At 48.1% G+C, this 19,515-nt stretch overlaps 1 protein-coding gene across 2 annotated transcripts in view; it reads right to left on the reverse strand.

Annotated features, from left to right (window-relative positions):
• Positions 1 to 19,515, reverse strand: part of NR1I2 (nuclear receptor subfamily 1 group I member 2) — a 363,371-nt gene that overhangs the window by 253,380 nt on the left and 90,476 nt on the right. Inside the window, exon 2 of one of the 2 annotated variants that reach the window (XM_078656650.1) lies at positions 7,353 to 7,434. The exons of the other annotated variant lie outside the window; for it this stretch is intronic. The gene's annotated coding sequence lies outside the window, so the exon portion shown is untranslated. The remainder of the gene's footprint in view (positions 1 to 7,352; positions 7,435 to 19,515) is intronic. 2 annotated transcript variants of the gene reach the window in all.

Raw genomic sequence — 19,515 nt, forward strand, 5'->3', positions numbered from 1 at the left:
CTGCCTGCACCAGAGGCAGCAGGGCAGATCAATACAAGCTTTCACTGCCTGCACCAGAGGCAGCAGGGCCTATTAGTACAAGCTTTTACTGCCTGCACCAGAGGCAGCAGGGCAGATCAGTACAAGCTTTCACTGCCTGCACCAGAGGCAGCAGGGCCTATTAGTACAAGCTTTTACTGCCTGCACCAGAGGCAGCAGGGCAGATCAATACAAGCTTTCACAGCCTGCACCAGAGGCAGCAGGGCAGATCAGTACAAGCTTTCGCTGCCTGCACCAGAGCCAGCAGGGCAGATCAGTACAAGCTTTCACTGCCTGCACCAGAGGCAGCAGGGCCTATTAGTACAAGCTTTTACTGCCTGCACCAGAGCCAGCAGGGCAGATCAGTACAAGCTTTCACTGCCTGCACCAGAGGCAGCAGGGCCTATTAGTACAAGCTTTCACTGCCTGCACCAGAGGCAGCAGGGCAGATCAGTACAAGCTTTCACTGCCTTCACCAGAGGCAGCAGGGCAGATCAATACAAGCTTTCACAGCCTGCACCAGAGGCAGCAGGGCCTATTAGTACAAGCTTTCACAGCCTGCACCAGAGGCAGCAGGGCAGATCAATACAAGCTTTCGCTGCCCTGCAGATTGGATGCTGCAGGGCAGATTAGTACAGTCCTTTTATTGCTTCCAGACATTATGCTGCAGGGCAGATCAGTACAAGCTTTCACTGCCTGCACCAGAGCCAGCAGGGCAGATCAGTACAAGCTTTCACTGCCTGCACCAGAGCCAGCAGGGCAGATTAGTAGAAGCTTTCACTGCCTGCACCAGAGGCAGCAGGGCAGATCAGTACAAGCTTTCACTGCCTGCACCAGAGCCAGCAGGGCAGATCATTACAAGCTTTCATTGCTCACAGATCACACATAATTAAAGCATGTGCGACATTCAGGTTAGCAACAAATCTCTGGTGTGTGAACTTAATCACACTGAGAGGAACGTAGAGGCAGGCTGGTGAGTGAATATGCAAGTTCGGACACCTTCTCGTTACGTAATATTTCACGTCAGCGTCCTGCACGTCCTGCTGCTGTGACTCAGAGACTTCCAGTCGTGGCTGTCACTGCAGCCTTGCTGCCAGGCCTGCTGATTGGACCCCTGCCATTCCCATGCATGTTTGTCAATGAACGCTACATCTGAAAAACTGGGCCCTTTCTTTACCTACATAGCTTCCATCCCTGCAGGGCCAAACAAAAGCAGGGTTTTTTTTGTCGGGACCCACGGATCCGTCTGAAAATTAAAACAAAAAATGATTTGTTCATTATCAGCACCTGGGTAGGCCAGGTCCCGGGGGCATTTCAAATTATGGGAGGGGGGGCTCATGCCCCCCCTCCTGGGGTTTAAAATGCCCTGGGGTTTATTATGCATCAAGGTCCACCTTAAATATTAATGTGGGGGAGGCCTTTATTGTGGCCAGGCCCCAGGAAGATGGGGTCCCCGGGGCCAGAATGGCCTAGGGGTGGGGGGGCCCATGCGCCCCCCCCGTCCCTTATTTTTTTAATAACATTTTTAAATAAAAGAAATAAAAGAGCAGGTCCCAGGGGATGGGGCCCCTGGTGCTAAAATCAGCCCGGGAAAGGGGCCACCTGGCCTTCCCTTCCTTTAATTTAAAACACATTTTTCAAAAAAGAAACGGCTGGACCTGAGGGATGGGGTTCCAAAGAGGGGGGCCTCGCAGCACCCCTCCCTATTCAAAAAATGCATGGCCCCAGAGGATGGGGTCCCCAGGACGCAATACTTCCCAGGGAAGGGGGCCACAATGAACAAGCATTTGCAATGCAATAGGTCTCGCATCAGGAAAGTGTGAGCTATTGGTATTGTAAATGACAAATTTATGTGTTGGTTTTGAAAATAGCGAAATTAATAGCTTTGTCATTTACAATGCCGATAGTTATAACTTTCACAAATGTGACACCTATAGCATTTGTAATGCAATATCTGTTGTATTTACGTGACTTAGATGTATTGCTATGACAAATAATGGCTTTTAATTTTTTTAATAATCAATACGTAAATAAAAGTTATTGTTATTTATAATGGCAATAGCTTAAACTTTTGTAAATAACTTTTGTGAAGATTATGTTCAGTGTATTTTATTGTGACGAAAATCCAAGAACAGAAGTGAAATATGAACATCTTTTTGTGACATTTATAGTTGAAACATTGAGAGAACATATTTGAACCAGTTGTTGAATGGTTGCACAGATTGATGCTGTGGTGGCGCTGAGTGATGTGGTGGCGACGAGTGATGCTGTTGCGTTCAGTGATGCTGTGGTAGCGCATAGTGATGTTGTTGTGCCCCTGAGTGATGCTGTGGTGCCCCTGAGTGATGCTGTGGTGGTGCTGAGTGATGCTGTGGTGGTGCTGAGTGATGCTGTGGTGGTGCTGAGTGATGCTGTGGTGGTGCTGAGTGATGCTGTGGTGGTGCTGAGTGATGCTGTGGTGGTGCTGAGTGATGCTGTGGTGGTGCTGAGTGATGCTGTGGTGGTGCTGAGTGATGCTGTGGTGGTGCTGAGTGATGCTGTGGTGGTGCTGAATGTACGGGCAATAGACAGATGGATAGAGTGAGGGCGATAGATAGACAGACGGATAGATAGAGTGAGGGCGAAAAAAGTTTTCATATCACAAGCAATGTATGGTCTGTAGAATACCAAGAAATAGTAAGAGCTAAAGGAACTGCTTATTTGATCATAGGACTGACTGCCAATCATGAAATTAAATCTACAATCCATTTCAAGCTAATCAAAACTGTAATACTGGCATAGTATCATTTTTGACAAATGTTAATGTTGAAATTCTCTAGCCAGTCCTTAAATATTTCACACAATTTCTAAAGATATTGTTTGATACTCTGCAGCACATTTGATATCCAGAAGAGCATATTGCCGAAATTGCACACATGTTGCTTTTGCTGATCTCAAGAAAGACTAGATTGGAAACCTTAATAGTCATCTCGTTCTTTAGTCAAACCATTTCCGGTCAGAGCATATGAATGATTGTCCTTCTCTTGTGTTTTTGTGCAAAAAAACCGAGACAACAGAGTATTCTTTGGCTTCTCAAATGAGAAAATTGGTAAATCCGTTTTTGTAAACCAGAAACCACTAATGTGCATTTAACTAATTTGAATCTCTTTCCACAGGTTTGCTAAAGTGACTTTCTTAATCTATTCATGACTAAATTACTGCAGCATTCTGGGTCTATATTTTCCAGGAAGTAGTCTAAGAAGGCGTCTAACTGTCCATAACTCTGCACCTTTTATCCGCCCCCAGAAGTGCACGGACAGCATTGATTGCTGCTCTCAGGGTGCATTCAGATAAGGGTCGCATCTTATGTGTCTTTATCACCAAGATCCTCATTTCACCTTATTGCTTTAATGTATTAACAGTATTATTGTCATTAATGAGATAAATGAACTTAATTGTGTAGAAAGTATTAGAAGTAAAGTTGTAGTGTAGAGAAAATGTTACCGCAACTTATTTAAGATACCTCGCACATACATACAATCTAAAATCTAAAATGGTAGAATATGATGCAATCTAAATGGGAAACGTAAAATTATACGACCAAAAATAGGCACACTTATTGAGAATTACTGGTGGTGTAGTTATGGGAGAATGAAATGAGAAAATGTTGCCTGCAATGGGCTCAGGATAAAACAAACTCATTACATAGCCTTTACTGCTCCATTAAATGAAAATATAAAGTTACGACCTAGAAACGAAAAACAAACACGGTTATTGCAAAACAAGTATTTTCCCGAAAATCTTCGTTTTTCCCTTTGTGTTTCTAATCAATAGTTAATGTATTTTGTCGATCAAAGCAGACCTTGTTCCTCCAATATGAATAAGTAGCACACCTCAAATTATAAACCATCGATCTTTTTCCGTTGATGACATCATATAAATCATAATTATTTACAGCCAATGCTACGAGAGTAGACAACACAAGCCGATGCCTTCTGTGGATGGCTTTTATCTCAAGGACACCAATTTTAAGCACGACTGACCGTTCACTGCCCAGTGCTCATTGTCTAAACATGAGCAACTCGCCAAAGCGAACACGCCTGGAAGAAGAATACAAGATAAACAGGTGAGAAAATAATCATGCTGTTTGAGGAGGGCTCCAGCGTTAGTAATAGTTTGTCAAAAGTTCAACGAGGATGCCTCAAAACACCTACATTTCCATGTGCCCAAAATGGCCTTTAAAGTGAATGATTGGGCAACGGAGGAACTTATGAAAATTGTTTGATACCATAGGAACAGCAAGAAAAACTGGGGTTTAAGGTATGAGAAGTCAGCAAAGTAGAAAGGGGATTTCCCAACAGACTCATCGCAATATATACCACAATGAACTGTGCTCTACTCCGGGAAGCAATGCGGTGTGTTTAGCATCGACATATCTGTTGTTAAAGAGTTGGGACATGCTGCAGAAAAGTAAGGTGACTGCCACAATACTATATAAATAACAAGCTCTCGGCGTGGCGAGGGAGCGCATTTCTTTCAAGTCTGATGTGGGGGGGGGGGCGGAGCCTGTGAGATCAAAGGAAAGGCGCGCGAGCATATGGAGAGTGAGGGGGGTGTGCAGCCTGGTGAGCTGAAGTGGCAGCAGAGGCGGAGAGCGCGCGCACGAGCGCGTGGTTGTGGTCACATGCACTGTACCCGATCCGCAGTTTGGGTAGACTTTTAAAAGCCTTACTATAATCTCGACAAACAAGCATTACTAAAGCAATGCCGTAGTCGAGACCTAAAAAACCGAGATTACAGGGATGTTATAGTGAGGCTCAGGTTTCACTCATACAAAACCAGTGAAATTCAGCAGTTCTAGTTAACTGAGCTAACTATAACTTGTGCCCCTGCAATGTACTGCTTATGACCTCACATATTACATCACTCATGACATGGTCAGTGACATCACCGATGGAATCATTAATGACATCATCCACAAAATCACTAACGCACCCACTCACACCCCATAAAACCTTTCATACACCCACTCCCTTACACCAATTCACAAACCCATACCAGAACTCACACATCCACTCACCCATTCCTAGATCTACACACACATCCACTCACTCACCCATACAGCCACTCACACACTGGGGCAGTCACCCATAGAGCTACTCACACACCTACTTACTAACACATACAGTCAATAACACAGCCACTTAGTCGCCCATACAGTTACACACACACACACTTACTCACACTGTTACCAACACATATTCACTCACCTATACTCTCACAGACACATGCACACTCACCCATACAGCCACTCACAAGCACACACTCACCCATACAGCTACTCCCACATTCACACAGCTACTCTCACATTCACTCACCCACCCACCCATAGTCACTCATATACCCCATCACTCACCTTTACTGCCTTTCACATACCCAGTTACTCACCCTCACACGCACGCACACATCCTTTCACCCACACAGCGATACGAACACTCACTCACCCATACAGACCCTCACACTAAACCATAATGTGACTGACTCACTCATCCCTACAGACAGTCACACACACCCTCACAGACACTCAGACACCTATACATGTACTCAGACAACCAATCACCTATACAGTCACTCACATACATACTACACACCCTTATAGCCATTTAGACACCAACTGACAGACTGATACAAACATTCACACAAAAAGTTAGTGAGACACCTAATCACTCACTTATACAGTCAGTCACGCACCCACTGAATCATCCATACAGGCACTCATACACCCACTAATTCACCAAAACACCTTGGTATATATATTTAACACTCAAACTTTTTGAAAATATGATGTCGTCAGTGATGTCACTAACCATGTCATGAGTGATGCACTATGCGAGGTCATAAGCCTTGCATTGCGGGGGCACGAGTGAAAGCTGAGCCTAACTATAAAGTCCCACAACCTCTTGCGCCGCACACCGGTCACATTTCGGGGATTCCCGCAGGCCATAGCAAAAAAAGTCTGTTGGGAGTGACGTATACCCTGTTGATGCATTTAAAGTGTATCAGACGGTGCCTACCGTTCAGTGACACCCGCCTTGTCGCTTCGCAGCAGTAGGACCAGCATCGGTCATGTCCAAGTCACTCTGCCATACCTGCCTGGCTTTGTGTAGTTGCGTTTTCCTGGGTTGCTGAGCCGGAAAGCTTGCCAACATTTGTGCAACATTGATATACCAACTTTCAATACAAACTAAGCACCTCCGGACGGTCCCAACATCATCAGCTTAACCCTATGAATTCCTTGGCTTTACCAATGCCTACTTTCATGCAATGAAGGAGATAGAAAACATAGCAATGGAATGCGGATAGACCGAGTGATCCATTACTTTATAGCTAGGTACGCGCTATATAAATATACATTTATACACATGGACACATGTACACAACACAATTCATACATAAAGTGTTTCGCATCAATACCCGTAGGCTCTTACAAGCTAGAGGGATAGTTGTGTGTCAAGTAGTACACAGGTAAGCAGGTTGGCTCATTTCTCATGGAAGGATTTTGGGGCCACAGGCAAAAGGAGATGACGAGATATATGTGTCGAAAAGGCCAGAGCTGCCGACAACTGAGCTGGGAAACTGGGTTAGAGTCTCGGCGTCAGCTGAACATCTTGTGATTCTGGGCAAATCACCTAATCTCCCCAAAACTACAAAAAATGAATGTCTCCTTGTGTAAAGTAACTGGTGCTCATGTAAAGCGCTCTGATACCTTTGGTGGTGTTTGGGCTATATAAAACTGAAACAACAAAAAAAGTTGCTCTCACCCTCCTGCTAGAGACTAGTACTGCCCCTTGGCTAGTGTTTTACCAGCAAGACTAGTACTTTTACGTCAAGCCTGGAAAAACTAGAAAACACAAGAATAAATCACTTGAAAAGTATTCAAAAGCTGCCTATAGCTGATAATTCAATTAAAAAGGCAGCATTACCATGTACAAATGAATACAGAGCATTTTACAAACATTCTTATTTATGTTCCTGGTCCTGGCTGCCAGAATCTGAAAACAGGAACAAGTGGCAGCATTTATCTCTTAGAAAGGTCCCAATGCTTCTAGCACCAAGGATCTATTTGAGGTGTTCAGTTGTGATATGGCGCCCCTCGGGGTGGCGCCCTGGGCGGCTGCCCAGCACACCTCTACTATAGGTTGCCCCTAGAGTAGTGATTTTTTTTTCTGGTAGGTTTTCCTCATTAATTTTACGGTACATTTGAAACTCTGCTGCTCAGTTCCTGTTTCTAGTATGCCCTGTATTTCTGCTATTTCTTTTGTAAAAAAAAAAATAAGTAAAAAGTGTAGTATTACCTTCACAGACCGGCATCTTGTCTTCCTGGACAGCAATGCGAGCATCTTCTGGGGTCAGTTTCCCTTCATTTCAGGAGGAACCCTGTAAAATAACATTATAATTAACCGATCAGACCACAATTAAAGGTCACTTTGGTGAGCTGTGAGCAGAAAGGAATAAAAAAAAAGTCACCCCACCGGCTCAGGCAGATATGAATAAAAGCAATCACCCCACCCGCTATGTGCAGAAGAAAAACTCCCGTGACCTTCCCCAGCTCGAGACCCAGCCGGGCATGCGCAGAGCGGGGCCCGGCCTCGGGACGCGGTGTTCCTTTCCAGCCGAGATAATGTTAATGTTTACCTGGGGGAAGTACTCCAAACAGACCCGACCGGCAGCAGGCAGGTGAAAGAGCCGTCAAGAGCTACTAAACAGCATTCCATGGCCACAGGAGGCAGGGGCGATCACGTTTAAAACCCACTAATTAACATAGCGATGACAGCACTGGAAGTGACATCACACGACATCTGAGGAAATCACACTACACTGCCCGGGAACAGGCTCAGGGAAAGGCTACTTTGGTTTATGGCCCAGATGCCTACTAGTGAAAGCAGCGATTTAAAACATTTCTGCCATTCACAAAGTCTATTCAAAATTAGTATTGCCAAAGCCAATAGTTCAAGCTTTAATGAACAGGTCCTATACAAACAAAGCTGCTTCTCATATGAAGCCAGGCCCGTTACTTTTGACTAAACTGGGGGACACGTCACGACATAATGCATATAATAATCCACATTTGTAAAGCGCACAATCACCCGTAAGGGTCTCTAGGCGCTGGGGGCCGTCGGGAAGATTAAGCAAGCTATTGCCCAGAGTCACATGGTGCTGGGCTAATCTGCCGCCGGTTCCGGGGATCGAACCGTGATCCCCAGATTCCAACGTCAGTCACCCTGGCCGCGGCGCCACACCTCTCCCTCTCAAGCAGATGAAGAATTGTTTGCAACCGGGTCATGACTGAGTGCACATTTAAGATGGAAAGTAGTCCTTCCAGGAAGGTGGCAAGATACACCATACAGCCAACAGGATGAGGTGAAAGAAAGATACAGCTAAGGGAGGAGCTATATCTATCTATCCATCCATCCATCCACAGTAGGTCGCCTGGACCACCTGTGTCGGCTGGAATCCTTTTAAAAACCTTGCTCCACGCTGTGCTCCAGCCAGAAAGCTGTGCTCATCTGATTCAAAAGACATTACGTTCAAGCTTGGAGAAGGATCCCAGTAGTTCAGGCCAAGACTATGGAACCCCCAAACCCCTCCTTGAGAGCAGAGCCCCACCACTTTCGTTTTAGGAGACAATAAAAAAAAAAGTAAAAATCATTGGCAAAGACAGAAGGTCTCACCTATGCAAGAGCTACAGGCTTTGGCAATGTGTTTTAGCCAGGTTGCACACCAATTTGGCTGCTGTTCAGCATGGCTAAAACTTGGTGGCGTGGAGTTGGGCTAGATAGGAGTTGAGTGGGGACGATTGGAGTGGGAATAGAGCAGGGTAGATTGTAGGGAGTGGGGTAGATTGGAGTGGGGTAGATCTGGTGGGGTACATTGAAGGTAGTAGGGTTGTTAGGAAGTGAGGTAGATTGTAGTGGTACAGATTGTAGTGGGTGGAGTGGTAGACTGAGGTAGATAGGGATGGAGTAGAGGGGGTAAAATGGGGTAGCGTGGAGGGACTAGAGTGAAGGGTAGATTGGATTGGGGTAGATTAGAGTGGGATAGGTTGGGGTAGAGCGGAATAGAGTGGGGTAGATTGGAGTGGGTAGAGTGGAGTGGATTAGGGTGGGGTAGACTGGGCTAGATTGGAGTGGCGTCAATTGGACTGGGGTCGATTGCATTGGGGTATATTGGGGTAGAGTAGAGTGGGTTAGATTGCATTAGAGTGGGGTAGTTTAAATTTGAGGAGTGGGGTAGATTGAGGTAGAGTAGATTGGGGTAAGGATTGGGGTAGGGTAGAGTGGATTGGGGTAGATGGTGGTGTGGTAGGGTGGGGTGGGGTAAATTGAAGTAGGGTAGTTGGGGATAGAGTGAGCTAAATTGGGGTAGGGTAGAGTGGGCTAAATTGGGGTGGGGTAGAGTAAAATGGGGTGCAGTAGAGTCGGGATATAGTGAGTAGGATAGACTGGGACTGATTGGGGTGGGGTAGATTGGTGTTGGGCAGAGCGGGGTCACGTAGGGTTGAGTAGACTGTAGTGGAGTAGGGTTACAAAGCAGTAGCGCTCACAGTGGAACATGCAAATGGACCGCATCCTTTTCAAGCAGTAGCGGCCAGTCCCCTGCCAAAGTGGGGGGGGATTGGCTTGGCCAGAGGATGGAAGGTAGGTGGGAAGGGTTTGGGGGGGGAAAAAAGTCCTTTAAAATGCCATCGCCATCTCCCGCCGCATCGCGGTCTTCTTGCTTCCGGGCCACAGGCTCCAGAATGCACTGCAGTCAATCCGGACGCTGCATGAAACCAGCATCGCCATTGGCCCGAGTGCCGGCAACTTGTGCTCCCGGGCAGGCTGGGAGCCTGTGCCTGCCCTCTCTAGCCCCAACAATGCAGCTGGGGCTTGTGAGAACTTCACTGCATGAAGGGTGGGCCGGCCTGAGACAACGGGCCAAACCCTCATGCACAGTGAAGGGAGTGTCCACCACTCCCCCACCAGCAGTGTCATTCCCTGGACCCGCTACCCCAAAACTTATCAAAGTTCTGGGGTGGGCGGGGCCTAGGGGGTTAAAATAAAACAATTATAAAACTGATTTAAATCTAGTTTTATCGTTTATTTGCTGGTGGTGGCAGGGGGGGTGGCACACATACTTCCGCTCTAATGGAGCGGCTGCTGCTGGTTTTAACTGCATGAAATCACCAGGCTACGCACGCGTAGCTGGTCCAACAAACAGGGTGCCTGCCAGCGACCCTGTTTTTTTTAGCCAGTGCAACACAGTCCCCATGTCAGGATTTGGAATGCGAACAGTAAAAATACACAGATATCCGGTTTACTGCTGCTGACTGAACACCACTACCTGAAGCCCACCCACACGGCTCAACAGTTGCAACAATGGAGGGCTTCGGCTGAAAAAAACATACAAGTGGGGTTGCCTCAACATCCTGAGATTCTGGCCAAATCTTCCGGCATAAAAAACATGAATGTGAACTTGTGAAATGTAACTGGTGCTCATGAAAAGCGCCAGTACTTTCCTGCCAGGTCAATTTCGTGCTATATAAAAAAAAAAAAAAAAAAAATAAAAAAAAAATTGTAGCTCAATTTACAGCGGGAGCAGCAGATGGACACTAAGTTAAATCATAGAACAAATTGGAATTAGCACTCATCAAAATCATATTTGAAAATTATCCCGGCAAAATTGTAATATTTGAAAATTATCACGGCAACAAATGCCCAAAAAGAAAAGATTTGAAAGAGCAGGTCCCGAATCGGCTTGGAGTAGAAAAAATTTTCTTTATTGATAAGCTTCCACAACGTCTTTCAAAATCCAAATCATCAAAATTTTCAAATATTACGATTTTGATGGGTGCCAATTCCAATGTGTTCTATGTTTTGATTTGGTTCTTTTCAAATAGCAGGTAAATAGGGGTGTACTTCCTGGTCTTGAGCACCATCACCATACTAAATTGGTAATTTGTAATAGTTAGGTGCATTTCTTGCTTGCCTCAACCCCTGCTCTGTTTTTTCCTACTAAGTTAAATCAGTCTGTACTTCCACCACGTTCCACACAAACACAAGGCAGTCATGCAGTAAGCGATGCCTTGCAAGCCCTGATGGATTAGAAGGCAGCAAAGAAGAGTGTTAAGAATGCCAATCAATGATGGGTAATAGGCGTGTTTAAAGCCCCTTTTTAGATTTTTTTTTTTAAATGCAATAGGTACTTGCACGCTGCCTTCAGGTTGTACCTAAATAGCACCTTGAAAGCAACGGCGAGATAAGATTTTACGTAGGTCCTCCCAAAACCCAGAGTACATATATGTACTAAATAAGTATGACAAGCGTGAAAATTAGTAGAGCAGAGAATGAGGATCTTATTTAAGATCAAATTAAATTCAGCTAATTTGTGTTCCTTGGACATTGGACCTTCACCCGCCGAACTAACAGGCTTCATGGGCGGGTATGCTCCTTACCCAGCTCTATACTTAGCACTGCTCAGGTCAGCTTATATGTAGAACCTCTCAATAGGAGATCTTTTCCATGAAAATGTAATGCTCACCTCCTTTCTTAAATTATTGTGATCAAAGAGCGAAGTGGCGGACCCAGAATTGGTTAAAATGACCTTACGGTAGACAAACAGGTATTTCGTTCTCCTGTAGTACTATTAAAAATGTAAACAGCTAATGAGGGTTGTAGGCATCCCTCTTATACTAGGGTTCATATGTTTCAGCCACCATACCAGAGCCCCAACCAAGATCTGTGGCCTTCATCAGGACCATGATCCCTAACAAACCACCCACTTCGCAACCCATTGTATGCATCATTTGGCAGACGGCATGCCGCTCGCTGTAGGTAACCTCTTGGGGCAGCCTCTTCATAAAGTTCATGCACTGTGGGCTGCCCGTGCCCCCCTTTCCATGGGGCCCGGTTTATTGTTAGAATAGGATAATATACCGACTTTGGATACAAGCATCTGGTTTACTAGAACATTTTCATCAATTGCATGGACCCAGACACCCATGCATTAACGTGTTAGGTCACTTTCACAGATTGAAACCAAACATCAGTCCATTCACCCCAATAATTGCACATAGGGTTAGCATTCCATTTTTTTGTAGATTTTTATTTAAATTATTAACGATCATACAAAAAAATACAAACTATGACAATGTGACAATATATGAGGGGAAAAACAGAATAAAATTATATACATGAATAAAAAACATATACATTCTGAGACAGGAGGAATATGGGGGGGCTCCAGTGCATTGTCGCTGAGCATTCCGTTTTTAAGGTAAAGGTCTCATATTATTAGTCTTAAGCAAGGCTCCCTGTTTTCCGTTTTTACTGATTTTTACAGATACAGACAGAAAACATTTCTTTTCTTGTCTGTATTTATTTTTAAATGTGGATAAAAACAGAAATTGGGTTGCTTTTTGAGTAATTCTAAATACGGTCTGCCATGACTGTCAGGCCAATTGCTGTGTGGATTGAAAGGTAAGTGGGCTAAAAAAGAAAGGAATTTTAATAAAGAGGCTTTAACAGCAGTAGATATGCACAAAGTTGATACTGGAATATGCATATTTTCTTATCAGTGCATTGATTTATCTTCTGTGGGGTTTACAACATTGAAACCTAGTAGACATTCAAGCAAGAGTGCATATTTACCGGTTATATAAAAGTGGAAATATACTAATTTCAGCTTAATTTTTCCACAAAACCAAAAATAAATACGGATAAATACAGATAAAATTAGCAAAAAATAAATACGGATAAATACAGACGGAAATGTCAACAAAATAACTACCATACAACCGGGAGCCCTAGTCTCAAGCAAGGCCCTTGTCCTGTAATCCCCTATTCTTCAGGCATGTCATATTTATTAAGTAGATAAACAAAAGAAAATTAACTTATAACTTGTGAGCGCCACCGTACCCGGCTGAATATATTCTCACTCTTGCATCGCTCTTTCATGAGACTGGGTAACTTATCCTATTGGGTGCTCTGTTTTAGCCAAAAGGCTACATCTAGCACAATAATAAAGCTAATCAGAAACAAACCATAAGATATACAGGTCATGACATAAATGAATGGCGTTGGCGCAGCATGGCCAGGTTTTTAAAAAAAATAATCTTTTCATTGTTTTTTTTTTAAACAGACACAGATTACAGTTAACAATTAAACAATTCGTATTGTCCTCTCTAACCCATCTCTTCTTCAGCATCATACCTGCGCCATGCAGCAGAGGTAGTCACTCCGCAGCCGCGAAGCGAGGCGCACCTTTTAGAGACTTGTTGGTAAATCTCTTGCTGCTGAGGTAAGAGCAAAGTTTCAACCCTCAACAGGTTCTTCTATAGCTTCCCCAAAAAGACTGGGGCATCTATAGACGCTATATTTGCTAAAAAAAAGCACACATTTGCCTTCTAAATAAGCAGTGACGTGCCCCTTGAATCAGTAGTGGTGTCAAATAAAACCAGTGGAGGGCTAGAAGAGCGAGCACTGGGTTACTTGTGTGGCAGGTTATTGTAAAGGAGAAAATGTGACTTGGGTAAAGCCCAGCAAGGATATTTGCATAACAACTATAATACATTTTTCTGAATTATTAAGATATTGACTAGAATGACTTCCAATAAATAAACATCCACACCACTCTTTAAAAACCTAATTTTCTTAGAATAGTTGTGAACCAACTACTCATCTATAATAAGATATCACTACTTTACTGTAACAATGTATTATAAGGCAGTTGTAAGGCATCAATGCCTGTCAGTAGACAGTGTGATGAGAAGCTTTCTTAGTAGAACATTACTTAATTAAAAGGTGGAATAGCTTTTAAGCTCGATTTCTTCTCTCCACGGAAGTTCAATCCGTGACTGAACACGAGGCATGGTTGCGAGTGTATTTCCTGCACAGCTACTGGTCTTAGAATATTGTAACAAGTAAAACAGGTTTTCTTAGTGCTACATCAAAATGCTTAAAATAGGTATGCTAGACATTAAATATTGCTATGCTATTTTTACAGTACCTATTCTATATTTATCCTGGATAGCTGCAACCAGAAGAACTCTCATTCAATGAAGGAAACAAAATATTTCATAGGGATCTGGATGAAGTATAATGGAAGGATCATGTATTATAAGCAATAAAATACCCCCTAACATACATTAAAAGAACATTGCACATTTTCTTGCAGTTCTGTGACCTTACAAGGAGCTCAAGCCAGTCTCTTGCTTGGTCACTTAACTCCTTCACGACTTGCAGTATCCCAACATTATTTAGTAATAGGCACTTTTTTTTTTTTTTTTTGCAAAAACGGTTTTTATTGGCAAGCAGGTGGAGAGATACAATACAGAATAAAGCAAGTCAGGCATCGGTTAACGATGCGATAAAGCGGCACAACTCCAACACTACACCGTTTATAATGAACAGTCCCCAACTGACCCCCCCCCCTCCTACAATTCCCCCCCCCGTAGCCAGTGTGTCATGCTCTTCTCTTCCAGTCGATGATGTGTTATCAGCACTCGTCCTGAGTAAGGACCACAATGGAGGTTAAGAGGCCCCCCTCAACGGAGAGTCCCGACCCCCAGATCAGCCAGCGGTAAGTGTAAGTAGTGTGTGCACCTTGGGGAGTGTGAAGAATCCCAAGTTCGGTGCCCTCACCCCGGGGTCCCCCCCTCATCCTCGCTCTGGTCGTCATCCGGCAATTGAAGCGCTACCACCAAGGCCTCCCACGCCCTGGCCACCTCCAGCGCTTTGTCATTGTCAAGACTCCTAGCCTGTCGCAGCCGCAATGTACTCTCCGCTTTCGCCCAGCGCTCTAGTGTGGTCTTCCAGCGCAGGTAGCTGGGGCCTTGAATTGACTTCCAATGCATGGAGATCTCCCGCTTAGCCAGTATTAAACCCAGGTCGCAAAATTTGCTGGTAACTCGGTTGCGAGGGGTGTGAGGGAACCACAACAGAAGGCATGTGCCCATGTCAATATCGATCTGCCGGTCCGTGACAGCATTCAGGCAAGACACTACCGCCTCCCAATAACCCGCTAGCTTGGTGCAGGACCAGAACATGTGGGCGAAGTCCGCATCCGCGGTTCCGCACCTGGGGCATAGCGAGGAAACCCCCTCGAAATACTGCGAGAGCTTCATCGGTGTTAGGTACGCTCGGTGTAGAGTGAAAAACTGGACCATTTGGAACCTGGCGTTCCTTGTGCCCTTCCACGCTCTGCGCAGTAGCTGTGGCCACACCGTGTCAGGAATAGGACGCCCGATGTCCCCTTCCCATTTGGCTTGTAGCCCGTCTAAGGGTCGCAAGGCCGTAGATGTCAGCCGTCGGTAAAGGCACGTGACGGCCTTATAAGTGCCAGCGGCCGTCACCACATACTGGCAGCACTCCGAAGTCGGGGGTTCAGTGAGCCCACTCCTCCAATATCGGCGAACACCTGCTACCAATGCAGCATGCAGCAGGTACCCACCCCTCGGCAGACCGTAGGAGTCCTGCAGCTCCTGAAACGGGAGCAGCGAGCCGTCCCTGTAGAGGTCGCCGACCATATGCAGGCCAAGTTCCTCCCAGACTGCTAGGGCGGACCAGTCGCCACCATGAGGGAAGGCAGTGCACATCCCGAGCGGGATGTCTGGGGCGTAAGGGCGAACAGCACCAGAGCGCTTGTGCGCCCGAAGCCAGCAGCTACGGATCGTCCGTTCCTCCAAAGTGAGCAAAGCTAGGTCCAGTTTCTGTCCCAGAACTATAAAAGAGATGATATGCCTCGGGAACAATTTTCCTGGCGCATCCTCCGGGCCACGGAACTCCAAAGCCACTGCCTGGGTCAGCCACTGCAACTGCGCTGCTAGATAGTACCACTCGAAGTCCGGGGCGGCAAGGCCTCCGTCCGCCCTGGGGCGCATCAGCGTGGTCAGCGCAACCCGTCTCCTGCCCGAGCTCCAGATGAATCCCGTCATCAGGGAACGGAGTCCGCTGAAAACCGATACGGGTATCCAGATCGGCAGAGTGCGGAACAGATACAGCAATCGGGGAAGCGCTACCATCTTCAGCAGCGCGACTCGACCCGCGACCGAGAGCGGCAGCGTCTGCCAGAAGCCCATGCAACCCCGTAGGTTCCGAATTGCCCTGTTGATGTTGCCGTCGAGGAGGGCCGCAGGCGAGTGATAGATGTGCGTGCCCAAATAGGGGAGACAATGGTGCTCCCACTGCAAGGCACCCTCTAGCTGGGTGTCATCGGCCCTCGGAGTCAACGGGAAGAGGCAAGATTTCCCCCAGTTAACTCGCAGCCCCGAGAGGCGACCAAAGTCCGACAGGAGCTGTTCGGCCCCGCGAAGTGAATCGCCCGCATCCGCCAAGAACAACAGGCAATCGTCCGCATAGAGAGAGATGTAATGGGCGTCGCCTCTCAGCGGGAGCCCTGCATACGCCCGTCCCAGCCGGGCATGCGCCGCCAGCGGTTCTATGGCCAGTGCAAATAACAGGGGTGACAGAGAGCACCCCTGTCGAGTTCCTCTACCCACCACATACGAGGCAGAAATGGTGGACCCCGTTTTGACCCGGGCCGTGGCCGCAGCATAGAGCAAGGCAGTCCACTTCACAAAGCGTTCACCCAGCCCAAATGTCTCCAGGACCCGGAGCAGGTACGGCCATTCGACACTGTCGAACGCCTTCTCGATGTCAATTGAGAGGATTGCGGCATTCGGAAAGCTGGCGGCCTCACCCCCCATGATCCTGAGCAGCCGGCGCACACAGGTGGCAGTGGTGCGCTGAGGAATAAAGCCCGCTTGGTCGCTATGCACCAGGGAGCGCATGTGGGTCAATAGCCGCGTCGCGAGAACCCGGCTGAGGATCTTATAATCCGTGGTGAGCATGGAGAGCGGGCGGTACGCCGAGCGGCAGCTCGCATCACCCCCTCTCTTCAGTAAGGGTATCACCAAGGCCTCGCGAGTGGACGCCGGCAAGCGCCCCAAGTCCCAGGCCTCTTGGTAAACCGCCCGCAGTCGTGGAACCAGCACATCCGCGTAGGCCGCATAAAATTCTATCGGGAGTCCATCCGTGCCCGCAGTCTTTCGGCGAGCCATGTGTTTGATGGCCACCCTGATCTCACCCTCGGAGATGTCTCCGCCCAGCTGTTTCACATGCTCCGGGTCGAGCTTGGGTAGCTGCGCCGACACCAGGAACTCCTCCAGCCCTGCCGGTAGGCCCGGCATCCTGCTCACGTAAAGGTGTTCATAATACCGAAGGAATTGGTCGTTAATGTCTAGTTGCGTGTAGACCATGCGCCCCTCCGGGGTGGCGAGCGCCACTATAGGGGAGCCACGGGCCCCAGGACTGGCCAACCACGCCAGCAACGAACCCACTTTGTCCCGCTCAGCGTGAGCCCGGACCAGGAACTCCTTATAATCAAAGCAGCGCAGCTTTTCCAATGCCGTCGCCACCCCCTCTCGCGCCTCCGAAACCGCGCCACAAGCCTCGGGGTCCGTGTGGTTGCGCCGTTCCTCCGCGCGCAATCGGTCCTCACTGCGCTCCACATCCTGCAGCAGGGTCTTGCGGACACCTGCGGTGGCCGAGATGCAAACGCCCCTAACCACCGCCTTAAATGCGTCCCATTCCACAGCTCTGCTGGAGGCTGTGTCCACATTGGTGTCAAAATACCCCTCCACCCCACTACGCACACTTGCCTTAAACACCGGGTCTTCCAGCGTCAGTGGGTTCAACCGCCACGTTGGAATAGCTTGGCGGCGTCGCATCCACTGTACCGACACTAGGCAAGGGTTGTGGTCAGACACAGTTTTAGTCAAATACTTACTATGGCGGATCAGGCTCTGGATGTCCAGTGAGCACAGAATGCTGTCTAAGCGAACATGCAGATCGTGCGGGGGGGAGTAAAAGGAGTAATCCCTTTCCGACGGGTGGTGGGTCCGCCATGCATCGAGTAGGTCCCAGCTACCCTGCCAATCTCTTCTACCTTGCGCTAACTTGTGAGCTGCTGCCTGCGCCAGTGGCGGGTGAGAGCGATCCAGTCCCACGTCCAACACAGAGTTAAAATCCCCCCCAAGCAGGACCGTGCCAGCCAGGACAGTCGCCAGCTTCCCAGACAGTCGCGCAAAGAAGGCAAGCTGATCCAGGTTCGGGGCGTAGACACTGCAGAGTGTCACGTCCCTCCCATCTAGGCGGCCCTGTACAGCAACAAACCTTCCCTCAGGATCAATTATCGTCACTAAAGGCTGAAAGGGAACCCCCGCCCGAACCCATATCAAAGCCCCCCGAGCAAACGCCGAGTAAGTGGTACAAAACACATGCCCCCGCCACCTGCGCTGCAGGGCCCGCCCCTCAGTTCGATCAATGTGAGTTTCCTGCAGGAAGGCGATCTGCACCCCCCTGCGGACAAGATGTGCATGGACCCTGTGGCGTTTCAACATGGAATTCAGACCCCTCACATTCCAGGTCACACACTTCAGGTCAAGGAGGGTCCCCATACCTCAGAACAAGCACAACCCCAACGAAGACAACTTCCGCACTCACACTGGCTACTCCCCATGAAATGAACCCCGACACATCCCAACAGCCCCATGTCCCACCCCTCCCCAGAATAGGTCCCCAACAGTAGAAACCCATCCAAATAGGTAGCACCCAACAGCAACAATCCCTGGTAACTACCAGAGTCCCACAATAGGTGCGGGAAAAAATGAGGGGGCGGCCTGTTGCCTCTCTCGCCAGACCGCCAGCAGCTCACTCCCCCGAGTTCGTGAGGCCTCCCCTACGCGCCCCATGCCCCCCGCATCCCCTCCACAAGTAAAGCTATCAGCACAACAGGAGGTGGCCGCCCAACTCCAGTCCCGGGCCCAGCAGGCCAATGTCGCCATCCCAGTGCACGAACACAGCAGGCCATACGATACCAGTTCAGGAGAACAGCAGCTTCACTCGTCCATCAGACCATCTGCAGTCCCAGGCGTGACATGCGGAGGTGCGGGGTCCCCAGTCACCGAGTCCTCCGAGGTCCCCCCGCCAGTGCCACCTCGAGACCCCGATTCCACAGCCGTCGCGGAGTCCAGCGCCTGGGAGATGTCGGAGACCGCCTGGAGAGCATCCCTGCGCTCCTGCTCAGTCTGTGATACCGTAGGTGTCCGAACCTTCGGCGGACGTTTCTTGCGTCGCCTGCCCCGTTTAGGCCGCGGTGGCGCCTGCCGTTGTTCCCCAGGCGCGTGATGTGCATCCGCACCGGTCCTGTAGAACTCCAGCCAGTCCCAGACATCATCGGGGTTGTCGTAGAAGGAAGATTTGCCATCAAGCATGATCCGCAGGCGGGCTGGGAACAGGAGAGAGTAGCGGACGCCCTCCTCCCGAAGCGCCTTCTTGACCGCCAAAAAAGTAGATCGCTGCCGCTGGACCTCCCAGGAGTAGTCAGGATATATGGAGACCTGGGCATTGTCCACTTTATAAGGCCCCAAAGCTCGCGCCCTTTGCAGAATGAGGTCTCGATCTCTGTAGTGCAGCAACC

Source organism: Lissotriton helveticus, chromosome 8 (assembly GCF_964261635.1).
Source record: "Lissotriton helveticus chromosome 8, aLisHel1.1, whole genome shotgun sequence".
In the NCBI taxonomy this organism is placed as follows: Eukaryota; Metazoa; Chordata; class Amphibia; order Caudata; family Salamandridae; genus Lissotriton; species Lissotriton helveticus.